We start from the raw sequence: 14,546 nt of genomic DNA, 5'->3' as shown, positions 1-14,546 counted from the left end.
GTAATAGTTTGTACATGATGTTCAGTTTTTCTTAACTTCGGTATAGATTGAATGAAATACCAAAGATAAAAAAAAATATAAACATCATTTGTTCAGAGAACAATTAAAAGTCTTTCCACCACAAAAAGCACATATTTTAATCGAAAAATATGCACTGTCCGTTTAAAATGTCAATTCTTGTGTCAGAAAATACATTTTAGCTTAATTTACGTTGTTTCTAAAAAATATATGGTTTCTGTATACTTTTGCTAAAAATAAAGGAGACAAGTAAGTACTTCCGGTTTACAAAATTATACATTCGGTTTTATGTAAACCTTTCTTTAAACTGATTTTAAAAATATAACGTTCTTGTTACTTTAACATGAATTTAATGCAATTTAGTAAAAGTTATTTGTCGCTACCTTCTACGGTTTCTTATGATAAGTGATAATAAGCAAAAAACAAAATATATAACATGACCTTGGCCTTTGACATTGACCTTATTTTCATTTTGATGGACCAAGGACCTCAAATCAAAAGACCCTGAGACATTGAGGATGGCGACAGGGCATGGCGTACTTGTTTGGACAATGCTAGTTTTTTTACTTTTATTACGTTTAAAACCACCTAAATCAGATATACTGACCAAATAATAGATGTAAACCTGAAGGCTTGGGATAATACGCATGTACAAATCTATCCTTTTTGACGAAATGTGACTTAATCCTGAAAAACTTTTGCCCTCACTCTGTCGCAGAACATAAAATGGCCGAGAAGAAGAATGCCATACAAGCAACAAAAGCAACAAATAACATTTTTACAATGCGGTTTTACCTTAATTATCCTCATGAGCGGTGATATTGCACAAAATCCACGCCCAATAAAATATCCATGTGGGATATGCTGTAAACCAACAAAGAAAAATCAGCGAGCTATCCAATGTGAAGATTGTCTGTTCTGGCACCACATCAAATGTATTAACATGCCTATACGCGAATATAATGAACCTATCTAATAACATAAGAGAGAGTTGGTTCTGCAAATCATGTATATCACCAACCTTTACGAATTCTTTTTTCGAGCTGTCAATCAACGAGGAAACAGCTCATTTGAATTATTCCCCCTGTCATTCAAGCACGTTTTCCGGATCGACAGATGTAAACATTGGGATATCATTTGCAAATGACAACATGCATGATAATGTTTTTGAAGAGCTAAAGAAAGTTCGGAGCGGTAACATCAGCAACTTAATGTGTGGGTATTTGATTATCAATAGCCTTCGTTATAAATTTGAACCCATTAAAAACTTATTACATCGAAATCTCGTAGATATTCTCTTTTTATCAGAAACTAAAATTGATGAATCTTTTCCCAATGCCCAGTTTTGTGTCGATAATTTTACAATGTGGCATGCTGATAGAAATCAACACGGTGGAGGTCTTATTGCATATTGTCAGATCTGATCTTGCAGCTGATATTGAATACATTGGTATAGAGGTAGCATTTGAAAACAAAAAAAAATGGTTCTTTTGTGGGATATATAAGCCTCCTAATATGTCAAATGACCATTTCACTACAGATTGTACCAAAACTATTTACAAAATTATATCCAAATATGACAATTATATGTTTATTGGTTACTTTAATTATGACATGTTTAACTGTGATAAGAGGGCAAAGATAAGAGAAATCTGTGATATTTTTAATTTGAAAAACATAATTAAGAAAGCTACATGTTTTACGAAAATTTCTAATGCAACCCTTTTAGATTTGATTTTAATGAATCATGACTGGGATTTTGAAAAGATATTCCGTTTCATCTCCGCATCTAGTAAGTGTTCTACTACTAATCTGTCAGTGCTTCTAACTACCCCCTTACTACTTTGAAAGAACTTGTTGTTAACTTTTGTAATCAAGCTTATGAAAACAATGGTATTAATTATTTTTGGAGTGTTAAAAATTCTTTAGAGGTTTTAGATAAAATACATGCTTTTGATGGTCCTTTTTTATTCTGTTGACATTTATGATTAGTCTACTCTCTACACTACACTTTTACACAATCTTATCAAGAAAAAAAGTTCATATTTTATTAATGTGAAGATATAATTGAAGCTTTACATTTTCTCCTGGACAACATATATGTACGTTTCGGCGATAAAGTGTATCGACAGGTAGTAGGTATACCTTTGGGCACAAATTGCACCCCTTTAATGGCAGATTTATTCCCGTATTGCTATGAATCTCAGTTTATGACCAAACTCAGTAAAGACACGTCATTATTACATTTGGTTGCTACATTCAACAATACCTACCGTTATCTTGACGATATTTTTTCGTTAAATAATCCAGAGTTCTCAAAATATACTACCGAAATTTACCCGAAGGAACTTACTTTAAATTAATCTAACATAAACAGCAGTAGTTGTCCTTCTCTAGATTTAGATATTTCAATTTCTAAAGGAAACTCCAAACTACAATTAACGACAAAAGAGACGATTTTTCATTCCCTATTGTTAATTTTCCTTTTTTAGACGGCGATGTTCCTTTGGCTCCATCATACAGTGTTTATATATCCCAGCTCGTTCGTTATGCCCATGTGTGTAGTGATGTCATAGATTTTAACGAACGTAATAAATGCATCACTGGTAAATTATTAAGTCAGGGATTTCGTTACTATAAATTACTTTAAACTTTTACTAAATTCGTTCGTACATTGTAGATACAAAGATTTGATTAGTAAATTTGGCTGTACCTTGTAGAAAACTTATTACAAACGGTGTTTCACCTCCTAAATTTTACGGTAATATTGTACTAAAAGCGCGGAAATCACTATGTGATCCGTGTAAACTCATCGAACCTTTAAACAAACTTATTAGTAAAAGTTACCTTACCAATGTTGTAATTAGATCTTTGAATATGGTTTACATTGGCAAAAATATCGATTTTGTCATAATCAAATTAAAACATAACTAAATTTGTATTCTTTTCAAACTGTTGTTTTGGGATGTATCAATACACATTCGCGTTCATTTTCTATATAGAGATTACTCTTACTATCTGTATATAACATTATACATATTTATTAAAAGGTTAACTCCTAACTATCCTACTGCCTGTCGATAATTTATTTTGGCATTGCACGAGGCATGTCTTCTTTGACTGTCCATGACGTTGAAATACTTAATCCCTAGGATGTGTCTTAGTTGGTTTTAGTCTCTGATGCATGATATTTTTTTATTAATTGTTTTTTGGCTTTTAACTAGTTTTCAGTAACTGCGAGTACTCTCAATAAAGGCAACAGTAGTATACCGCTGTTTAAAAGTCATAAATCGATTGAGAGAAAACAAATCCGGGTTACAAACTAAAACCGAGGGAACACATCAACTAAAAGAGGAAAACAAAGGAACAACAGGAAAACTGAAGTGCAACAAAAACAAACGCCAACATACCCAGAAACGAATCGTACTTTCGTGTTAATTTGACCTGTTGATACAATTTGTAATGCATTTTTGTTGTTTAATGTTTACTCATTTAGTGTTATAACTCATTTCACTATTTTAGATATATATCACCTTTGATAAGTGTTTGGTATGACGATAAATTCTCACTTCTATTCTCGTACTATGAACAACAAAATTATTTATTTTGTCAAAAATATTTCCGTACTCCATGTATACCTTACAACAAAATTATTTTTATCAACCTGTGTACGTTATTTTATTTGGCGGCATTTTGTCCAAGGTTATAGTTGTCTTTCTGATATTGTTTTACATCTCACCCTTTTTTTTTTATTAATTTTGTATTTACATTGTGTTAAAGATAAAAAAATAATCGTTCAGTGTATGTTCACTTGTTTTTGTAGATATGTCTTTTGATTAAGTTAAGCCATTTCAATTGATATTTTACAGTGTGTCTTTCTATGTTGTGATGTTACACTATTTGTTCAGGTTAGTGTAAACGTTTGCGCCTATTAAAACGTTTAAACCTGCTGTATTTGTTTGCACGTGTCCTAAGTCAGGAACCTAATGTTCAGTGGTTGTCGTTTGTTGATGTGGTTCATTAGTGTTTCTCGTTTTTTTTTTTTTTTTTTTTTTATATATAGATTAGACCGTTGGGTTTCCTTTTTGAATGGTTTTACACTAGTCATTTTTTCGGCCCTTTATAGCTTGCTGTTCGGTGTGGGCCAAGGCTCCGCATTGAAGGCCGTACTTTGACCTATAATGGTTTACTTTTACTAAATGTGACATGGATGGTGAGTTGTCTCATTGGCACTCATACCACATCTTCTTATATCTATGTAATTTTGGTACAGGAATTAATGATGTGCACAACTTTATATCTGTGCAGCTAAAATGTGATTTACCAAACATTTTACCAAAAAGAAGATATGCAGTAGTTTTAAGAATGTTGATGCATCAAATTTTTAAAAAGATTTAGAAAATCAGAATTTTGATACATCTGAATTTGATAATGTAAATGCAGCATATGATCATTTTAGTAAACGTGTCATTGAGGTAGTGACACACATGCACCTTTGAAGGAAAGAAACATATTTCCAAATCAGGTACCACATATGAATACAGAGCTTAAAAGTGCCATTTATAGAATAAATAATTCAGTGGCATTAAGAACTGGGAAGCATATAGACAAAAACGCAACTATGTTACAAAACTAAATAAATAAGTCTATTAACTAATATCTTGTGCTGGGGGCCCTAAATCTAAAGATTTCTGGTCAACAGTGCAACCTTTTCTTACAAATAAAGGTAATGTACACCAAAAAGAAACTGTCCTCTCTGAAAATAATGTTTTAATTACAAAACAAGATAACAATAATTTTTAAAGTATGACAAGATTAATGGAAGCAATCAAATGAAAGTTGATGATGTTCACCCGAGTATTTTTACCATTAAACATAATCTTTACGATCTTGGCCAAAACAGTTTTACCTTTTCCCCTATTGATCAAGACTTTGTTGAGGAACGTTTACGTAAAATTATCGGTAAAAAAGCCACTGGAATAGATGGTATGTCACCCAAATTACTACATTTTGCTAAACCTGCTATTGTAAAACCTCTTACAGATATAGTTAATTTATCATTATCGTCATCAACCTTCCCTGAGCATCTTAATAAAGTTCAAGTTTCACCTGTTTACAAAAAGAATAGTGTATTAGAAAAAGGAAAGTATAGACTGGAAAGTATGTTACCGGCCATTTCTAAAATTTTAGAAAATGCCATAGAAGTACAATTAATACAGTACTTTGATAATATCTTCAATCCATTTTTTTGCAGCTTTTAGATCAGGCTTTGGATGTCAGTCAACTTTTATAAGAGTGTTTCAAGATTGGAAATTAATCCTAGACCAAAATAAATACCTTGCTTTTGACTGTTTCCCCCATGACTTACTGCTACTTAAACTAAAAGCTTATGGTCATTCAAAATCCTCACTTGATATGTTACATAGTTATTTAACAAAAAGAAAACAGTGTGTGAAATTAAACGAAAATGTAAGAGGTATGATTGGCATATTTGAAGGAGTACCAAAAGGTTCCATCCTTGGACCCACCTTATTTAAAATTTTTATAAATGATTTGTTCTTTTTTGTTAAAAAAATGTTCTTTATATACTTATGCTGATGACAATACTTTGTCAACGTCTGGAAATTCCTTAAAAGATGTAATTTATCCACTTGAGGAAGACAGCAATTATTTAATACAATTGAATTTAAATTTAATTTCAATTTACCTATTTCAAATATTTGTAAAAAGGCTGCAAGGCAATTAAACGTTTTGAAAAGAATTAGGAAACACCTAAACAAACTGAGTAAAATTGAATTTTTTCACTCATTCGTTATGTCAAACTTTAGTTACTGCCCTTTGACTTGGCATTTCTGTGGGGAACAAAATACAATAAAAATAGAAAAAAATTAAAGATCGAGCGCTTTGTTTTTCTTTAAGAATACCGTCAGAACTCGTTCGAAACACTACTGCAAATTTCAAACCTTCCTTTACTAAAAACTAGTAGAATACGCTCAAATGCCTTGGAGATCTTTAAAATAATTAATAAAAAATGTCTTATTTATTTAAGATCTAGTTGTTATATAAAACAATTCAGAATACATTCAGAGGCAGCACAAGAATGGATTCCCTTCCCAATGAGGCTAGAACTATTATCTCTTTTGACCAATTTAGGAATTATATAAATTGCTGGTGTGGGGTCAAAAATACAACTGCAGTTCATGCCGTTTCCATCCAGTGCTGCCTCATAGCTGAAATTTCTTTTTTTTTTCTTGTCTGGCCTTTTGCTCTGCTTTTCTATGCACTGGTATATAGCTGCTATTAAATGACAGTGCTTAATTAATTAATTTATTTATGCTTTTTAGTCTTTTAGTATTTTATGATATTTAAGTGATTGCTGGTTCCCTCATCCAATGCACATAGAGGCGTTTGACGCATGGGCAGTGACCCTGGAGATTCAGAAATCAAAATTAATTTGCTTTCATTATATTTGCATTTTTTTTTTTTTTTTTTTTTATTTATTAGTATTTACATGAAGCTGTATGATTTTTATATGATAGTCGGTTAAAGAGCTCACCAGAGCTCCTATTGTATCTGCTATTATGTATATATATATATGCCGACTTGAAATAAAATTTGCCTACTTACTTACTTACTTACTTATCACTGATGGTTTACCGGTTACAAATGCATATCACTTATATCAAATGCATAAGGGAAATAACTCTCATATGGAGTCTCCGGATCTCTACGGTCAAAATTATTCTCCATACCCTTAGGATATAACGAGCAATTTGGTAAAATAAATTTGTCGTTATCTTTTACGGTTGCGAAGGAGTAGTCCGAACAAGAAAACGGTGTTCGGGAAAATAACTCTTACAAAGTAAAGGGTTCGGTTAAACAGTGTCAGATTTAAAAGCGTATAAACTGTTCGATATTATAAACCATATAAGTCTTAGGTATTAGTCTAATTATATCATAAAATCTAATCTCATCAGGTTTAAAAAGCATTTGATTATACAGCATAGAATGATTTCTAATTTTTATTCTACAAGTGATGGATGTAAAATGACATTTAGAAAGAACAATTCTTATAAGAATTAGATTTTATGATATCAATTAGCAGTAGTTCAACATGTGAATTAAGGAAAATTGTGTAATGTAAATGAAATTTTCAAGATGTAAAACAATAAATCACCTAGGTCATATAATTTTGTCATCAGACTAACATATTTCATTTCCTGGAAAGCAACAACAATTTAGATTAAACATTCGATAAATACAACACTTTGAAATATATATATATCATTGGTAAATGGGTTAAATCTTTTTATTTAAAAATAAATTTAGCAAAATTGCTTGATTTAAATCAGACTCGGTCAATCATATGCTGTTTTATATGGTACAAAAAAAAACCATATATTCTTCGGGTTTAAAAAACAGTTGATTATACAGCATGGAATGGATTATAATCGGCCTCATGGTGAATATAATTAACTGAGTACATTTTTTTTTGCAATAATACTACATCTACATTCATCACGGATTCCCGTTTTCAGACTTTATTCAAATAGTTAGTGGTTGTATATACATGCGTTAATGAATGACAAATCCTTGTTTTAATGTATCTGTGCAATTGGAATACAAAATAAACTTACAGACTTTTTCTTATGTAGAAAATGGTGGATTGAACCTGGTTTTATAGCTAGCTAAACCTCTCACTTGTATGACAGTCGCACCAAATTCCATTATATTGACAACGATGCGTGAACAAAACAAACAGACACAATAGGTAAAAATGTCAAAAATAGGGGTACAGCAGTCAACATTGTGTTATCATCTTAATCACTATAAAAACAACCAAATGTAACAAAGAAGCACAAAGAGACATACATCAAATTTAACATCCTCATTTTGCTTTTTTATTATACGATTTTATTTATCTGTGTAAAATCCACCCAACAACAAATGGAAGTTTTTAACGACCTTGACTGGCTATGCAGCCCTTGCACGGTCGGTAATCCACCCATAAAGGATGGAAGGTTTTAAGTACTGGTGTAGCATCGCGCGTTTGACGTCACACAGGTAGATATAAAATAATTTTGTCGTTCAAAGTATAACGGGATACATAAGTACAGAGTCACATCAAATGGATATCACACAAAAAATGACTTAACAGTAAAAGTAATATTAATAAAATAAAATTATTTTGTCGTTCAAAGTATGACTGGATACATAAGTACAGAGTCACGTCAAATGGATATCACAAAAAAAAGACTTAACAGTAAAAGTAATATTAATGAAATAAAATAATGTTGTCGTTCAAAGTATGACGGGATACATAAGTACAGAGTCACGTCAAATGGATATCACAAAAAAACAGACTTAACATTAAAAGATATATTAATAAAACGAAATAATTTTGCCGTTCAAAGTTTGACGGGATACATAAGTACAGAGTCACGTCAAATGGATATCATAAAAACAGACTTCGGCTGCTTTCTGCTCTTTGGTCGAGTTGTTGTCTCTTTGAAATATTCCCCATTTCCATTCTCAAATTTATTAACAGTAAATCGAATCTTAATTGATTATTTATCTTTGATTCCTATAAAATCTCAATGATTTAGGATTAAGTATGTCTTGGCATTTCGAATATTTTGGATACATAACGCTTTTTTTCACTCTGAAGATTAAAGTATTTTGCCAAGATATGTATAGATTTTATGAGCAAAATTATGTTGACAATGATTTTGATGAAAGATTCAACAAAGTTTGACAAGTATGTACAAAACGTCAACTCGTACCTCATTTTCTCTATTTGGATCTGTATCTGCTCTTTCTAATAACAATCGCACTATGTCGAGATTTCCACCAATAGCAGCTAAATGTAAGGGAGTATTACCACTAAACTGAAATTAAAAAAGCTTGCACTGCTCATTGCATCATATGAACATGATAAAAGCTAACAAAAACAATTCATACAAATTATTACAGTACAAAAAATTACATTTGCCAACATTTCGAGAAGTCAATGAATTTCAAACCGTTTTTGTTAATCGCATTTTGTTTAAAATGTAAATGTGGGTTAAGATAATAACTTGTGTACATAAAACATGTTCATGTTGATGTGTATTCAAATTCCATTTACATTGACAAAGTTTGCCTGTTTTCCAGAAGTTCTGTTGTTCTGTGTGTTTATTCCAACTTCCTCCACCAACAAAAACCTGTTCGCAATGGTATAACCAATATCACTTAACGAAGCCTTATATTCCAACAAAACAAATACACGAAAAATATCAATCTTATTTGTATCACACTCATTGTATAACAGTTGTAATCATTACGGGCAGATTTCAAGAAAGAGATCTCAGTCAAGGCTATCGAAATATGATAAGATAAACTTAAAGCTGTCAAAATAATATTGCAAAAACAAACAATCTGCTAACATCTACGACATTTGTTACGTAGTTAAAAGTTGTCTCATTGGCAATAATATCACATTTTCTGTTTTTCCATATATATCATGACATGTGTAATTTTAACATCATTTAACTTCTTTTTTCTGATGTTCCAATGATACTATCCCACCAATCTATTTATAGCCTTTTTTTTATTTGTATTATTCCTCTTTGATGGAAGATTTAACAAAGTTGGACAATACTGTAAAGAACGTCATCCCGTACCTCAGTTTGTTTATTTGGATCTATATCTGCTCTTTCTAATAACAATTTAACTATGTTGATAAATCCACCGCTAGCAGCTGCGTGTAAGGGAGTACCAATACACTGAAATAAAAAGTTTGCAATGTTCGTATTATCCTACAAAGGTATAACACAACCATGTCATACAAATGATTAGAGTACAAACAAAAACATTGGCTAACAATTCGAGATTAATGAATTTCAAAACCGTTTTGATACATCACATTTTTGGATGAAACTGTACATGTGGATTGAGTGAATAACTTTTGTACATAAAAAACATGTTCATGGTGATGTGTATTCGAATTCCTTTTCAATTGACAAAGATTGCCAGTTTTCCAGAAAGTCGGTTGTTCTGTCTGTTTACTACAGGTTCCTCCACCAACAAAAACTGGTCGCCATGGTATAACCAATATCACTGAACGAAGCTTTATATTCCAACAAAATAAATACACGAACAATATCATGGTAAGTTGTATCACACTCATAGTATAACAGTTGGTATCATTACGGGCAGATTTCAAGAAAGAGATCTCAGTCAATGATATCGAAATAAGATAAGATAAAGTTAAAGCTGTCAACATAATATTGCAAAAACAAACAATCTGCTAACATTTACGACATTTGTTACGTAGTTAAAAGTTGTCTCATTGGCAATAATATCACATTTTCTGTTTTTCCATATATATCATGACGTGTAATTTTAACATCATTTAACTTCTTTTTTCTGATGTCCCAATGATACTATCCCACCAATCTATTTATAGCCTTTTTTATTTGTATTATTCCTCTTTGATGGAAGATTGAACAAAGTTGGACAATACTGTAAAGAACGTCATCCTGTACCTCATCTTGTTTATTTGGATCTATATCTGCTCTTTCTAATAACAATTTAACTATGTTGATAAATCCACCGCTAGCAGCTGCGTGTAAGGGAGTACCAAAACACTGAAATACAAAGTTTGCAATGTTCGTATTATCCTACAAAGGTATAACACAACCATGTCATACAAATGATTAGAGTACAAAGAAAAACATTGGCTAACAATTCGAGATTAATGAATTTCAAAACCGTTTTTATACATTACATTTTTTTATGAAACTGTACATGTGGATTGAGTGAATAACTTTTGTACATAAAAAAAAACATGTTCATGGTTAACCCGAATAATTCAGTCCCTCCCCGTGATCGACTCGCCTACTCACGAGGGCCTGAATTCTTTATACGATAAAAACGCGTCACGAATCCAGGATTTTGTTTGGTGCCCTCTGGGTGAGAGAGCCAATCAGCTAATAGCTCAATGTTATCGAGATAGGTAAATCCCGAGCTAATTCCGAATGATTATTCGACATTTTTTTATTGACAAGGCCTTCAGGCGTTAATGTAGCCATCGTAGAGCAGTGGAATATAACGACTGAATTATTCGGGTTAGTTCATGGTGATGTGTATTCGAATTCCTTTTCAATTGACAAAGATTGCCAGTTTTCCAGAAAGTCGGTTGTTCTGTCTGTTTACACCAGCTTCCTCCACCAACAAAAACTGGTCGCCATGGTATAACCAATATCACTGAACGAAGCTTTATATTCCAACAAAATAAATACACGAACACTATCATGGTAAATTTATCACACTCATAGTATAACAGTTGATATCATTACGGGCAGATTTCAAGAAAGAGGTCTCAGTCAAGGCAATCGAAATATGATAAGATATAGTTAAAGCTGTGAAAATAATATTGCAATAACCAACAATCTGCTAACATCTACGACATTTGTAATGTAGTTGAAAGTTCTCTCATTGGAAATCATATCACATATTATATTCATAAAGATAAGACTATGTATTTACTTTAACATCATTTTTCTTTATTAACTTAAGTTGTGTTTCAAACCTTATGTACAGTAAAAAAAAGGGAAAGCTTTCTAAATGTTCATACGTCCGATGCGAATTTCTTGATTTTCCTTGACCAAGAACGCTCAAAGCCGAATATTTGAAAGCCAAATATTGAACTTGTATTTTCTTGTATTAATTGGACTATTGTCAGTTCTCCTTTTGTATTTTCAACAGCTATAATATGTATGTGTCAAACAAAGTCGCAGTCATAAAATGAATAGAAATGATAACATGTTTAAAGCTAATACGAACATACGTTGGAATATACGAACCTTAATGATATACTGTAGTTATTCACTTTTTAAAGTAAAATTACATCACATATATAATTAATTAAATACTATTAGATATACAAAACTTAGATATGAAGGTTACATAGATATAAGAAGATGTGGTATGAGTGCCAATGAGACAACTGTCCATCAAAGTCACAATTTATAAAAGTAAACCATTATAGGTCAAAGTACGGTCTTCAACACGGAGCCTTGGCTCACACTGCACAGCAAGCTATAAAGGGCCCCAAAAATTACTAGGGTAAAACCATTCAAACAGGAAAACCAATGGTATAATCTATATAAAAAACGAGAAACGAGAAACACTTATGAACCACATCAACAAACGACAACTACAGAACATCAGATTCCTGACTTAGGACAGGTGCAAACAATGGCAGCGGATTTTAACGTTTTAATGGTACCAAACCTTCACCCTTATCTGAAACAATAGTGTAACATCATAACATAGAAAGATACACAATAAAATACCAATTGAAATGGCTTAACTCAATCAAAAGACATATTAACACAAGTGAACATACACTGAACGAATAAATTTGATCTACGATACAATGTAAATACAACATCAATAAAATCAGGGATGAATAATTAAAGTTACAGTATTATACCGCTGTGAAATGTTAAACAATTTCAGAAAAACAACAATAACCTTAAACAAAAATCCGCCATTTACAATAATATTATACATAGGTAAATGAAAATAATTTTGTTGTTAGGTATTCATTTTAAAAGGAGAAAGGAAATATGTTTACAAAATAAATAATTTTGATGTTCATAGTTTACTTTTATTCGTTTTTACAGAATCCGGAAACCAAACGTGTCTGCTGTAAGTGATCATGATTACTAGTTCATGTTTATACAGCCTTTTCTTATTGGAAAACAATCTGACGATAGAAACCGTTAATGACTGCAGATGTGTTGAATATTGGTTAAACCAATTACGTAAAAATAAGAACAGAACATCCACCAACGTATACCATTACCAGGCATTAACAAACAAATACATACCTATGTCGAAACAAATTGTTCCATGTAGTATTGTAAATAAACAGTAGTTTGCAAATACCAATACAGATAACTAAGATTTTCGTTGTCAATGAAATCATGCTTTAAGATTATAAGATACAAAGAATGTACTAACCTAAATATCGAACTCCACGGTAAAATCAAAAAGGTGAAGTCCGTAAAAACTGACAAAAACCAAATTCTCGACTTTATTAACAAATGGAAAGACCTGACAGCAACTGACATATTCTTGACTTGGTATAGGCATTTTCCGAAGAAAACAATGGCGTTAATGTGGGTTTATAGCTCGCTTAACCTCCCACTTGTATAACAATTGTATATAGTTTCATTATATTGACAATATTGCGTGAGCAATCCAAACAGGCAAACTTGGTTAACGTGACAATAATTGGGATCCAGCAGCACATATTGCATACATACATCATTTATATATACAATATAACTATTTGTTTTTAAATCCAGACAAACAAACAGATACATCTAGCAGAGACGTCAACAAACAACAACCGTTTCTAGACGATAGTTTATATAATGTAGTACATTATACTCAAACATAAAACAACGCGGAATATACACACGTTCCCGATACAGTATGGTTTAAGTAAAATAGAAATACAAGGGTAAACACAATGAAATTACGCTATACAAATGTCATGCGTCCGAGTCACCCCTCTAGATCCAGCACAATCAGGAAAGCCACCAAGCCAAAAACACGAAAGCCGTATCAACATATACATAGTCACGTCAGGAGTCATACGACCATAAGGGACATAATAGTAAGAATACAAATAAACAGAAAACTGCAAAAGTAATGACATGATACACAACGTCAACACCTGAAATCAATAACTCAAGACCATCCTGTATTATTTTATGAGGTTGACACTCAATATTTGTCTTTAAGATCGTGGTACGTTTCGTGGAACTTTTTGAGACCATGGCTCATAAATGTTTCGCTAAGACACCATTGACGTTTTACAAAGCCTGAATAGCAGCTGAAAACTCTCGAAAATCGTATTAGTTGAGAAATGCATACGCAAAACGCGGGTAAATCTGATATATTTGCTGAAATGCATGCTTCGATGAAGGAAATATATGATTTCAAAATCGAAATCATCTTGTATGTCATTGACTCTGGTACTGAGATGACCTGCGTAGTCACATTAGAGGTATATGTCAAAATATGAGGTACAGGAAGCTGTGTCTGTGGTTTTTGAAATCTCTAATTGCGAACTATATATTAATGTGATCCAATTAAAAACAAATTTGAATTGTTAATTAAGAGAACATCATCAATATACATGTATATGAAATTAGAAAATGTAGCGTGTCTGATTTACTTGATTTTTACAAGTGTCTGAAGAAACTACGACTTATATGAAATTTACAAAAAGTTAAGAAGAGGAGGCGCCGAGTATGTTCCCATAAGAATGCCGAAAACCTCCTGGGAAATCTTAGCACTTACTCCACATTCAAATTATTTACAAGTATCATGTGGTTAGATCCATCTTCACTGCTGTTGGTCTATCAAACGGACCATTCCTTGGTAGAACATGACAAATTGATTTGTTGACTGTATTTTGCTTTACTCAACCTCAGCACAAAAAGACTATATCGTGTCTAGAGCTATTT

This window comes from Mytilus californianus, unplaced genomic scaffold (genome assembly GCF_021869535.1).
Source record: "Mytilus californianus isolate M0D057914Y unplaced genomic scaffold, xbMytCali1.0.p SCAF_43, whole genome shotgun sequence".
In the NCBI taxonomy this organism is placed as follows: Eukaryota; Metazoa; Mollusca; class Bivalvia; order Mytilida; family Mytilidae; genus Mytilus; species Mytilus californianus.
This window is presented reverse-complemented; position numbering follows the sequence as displayed.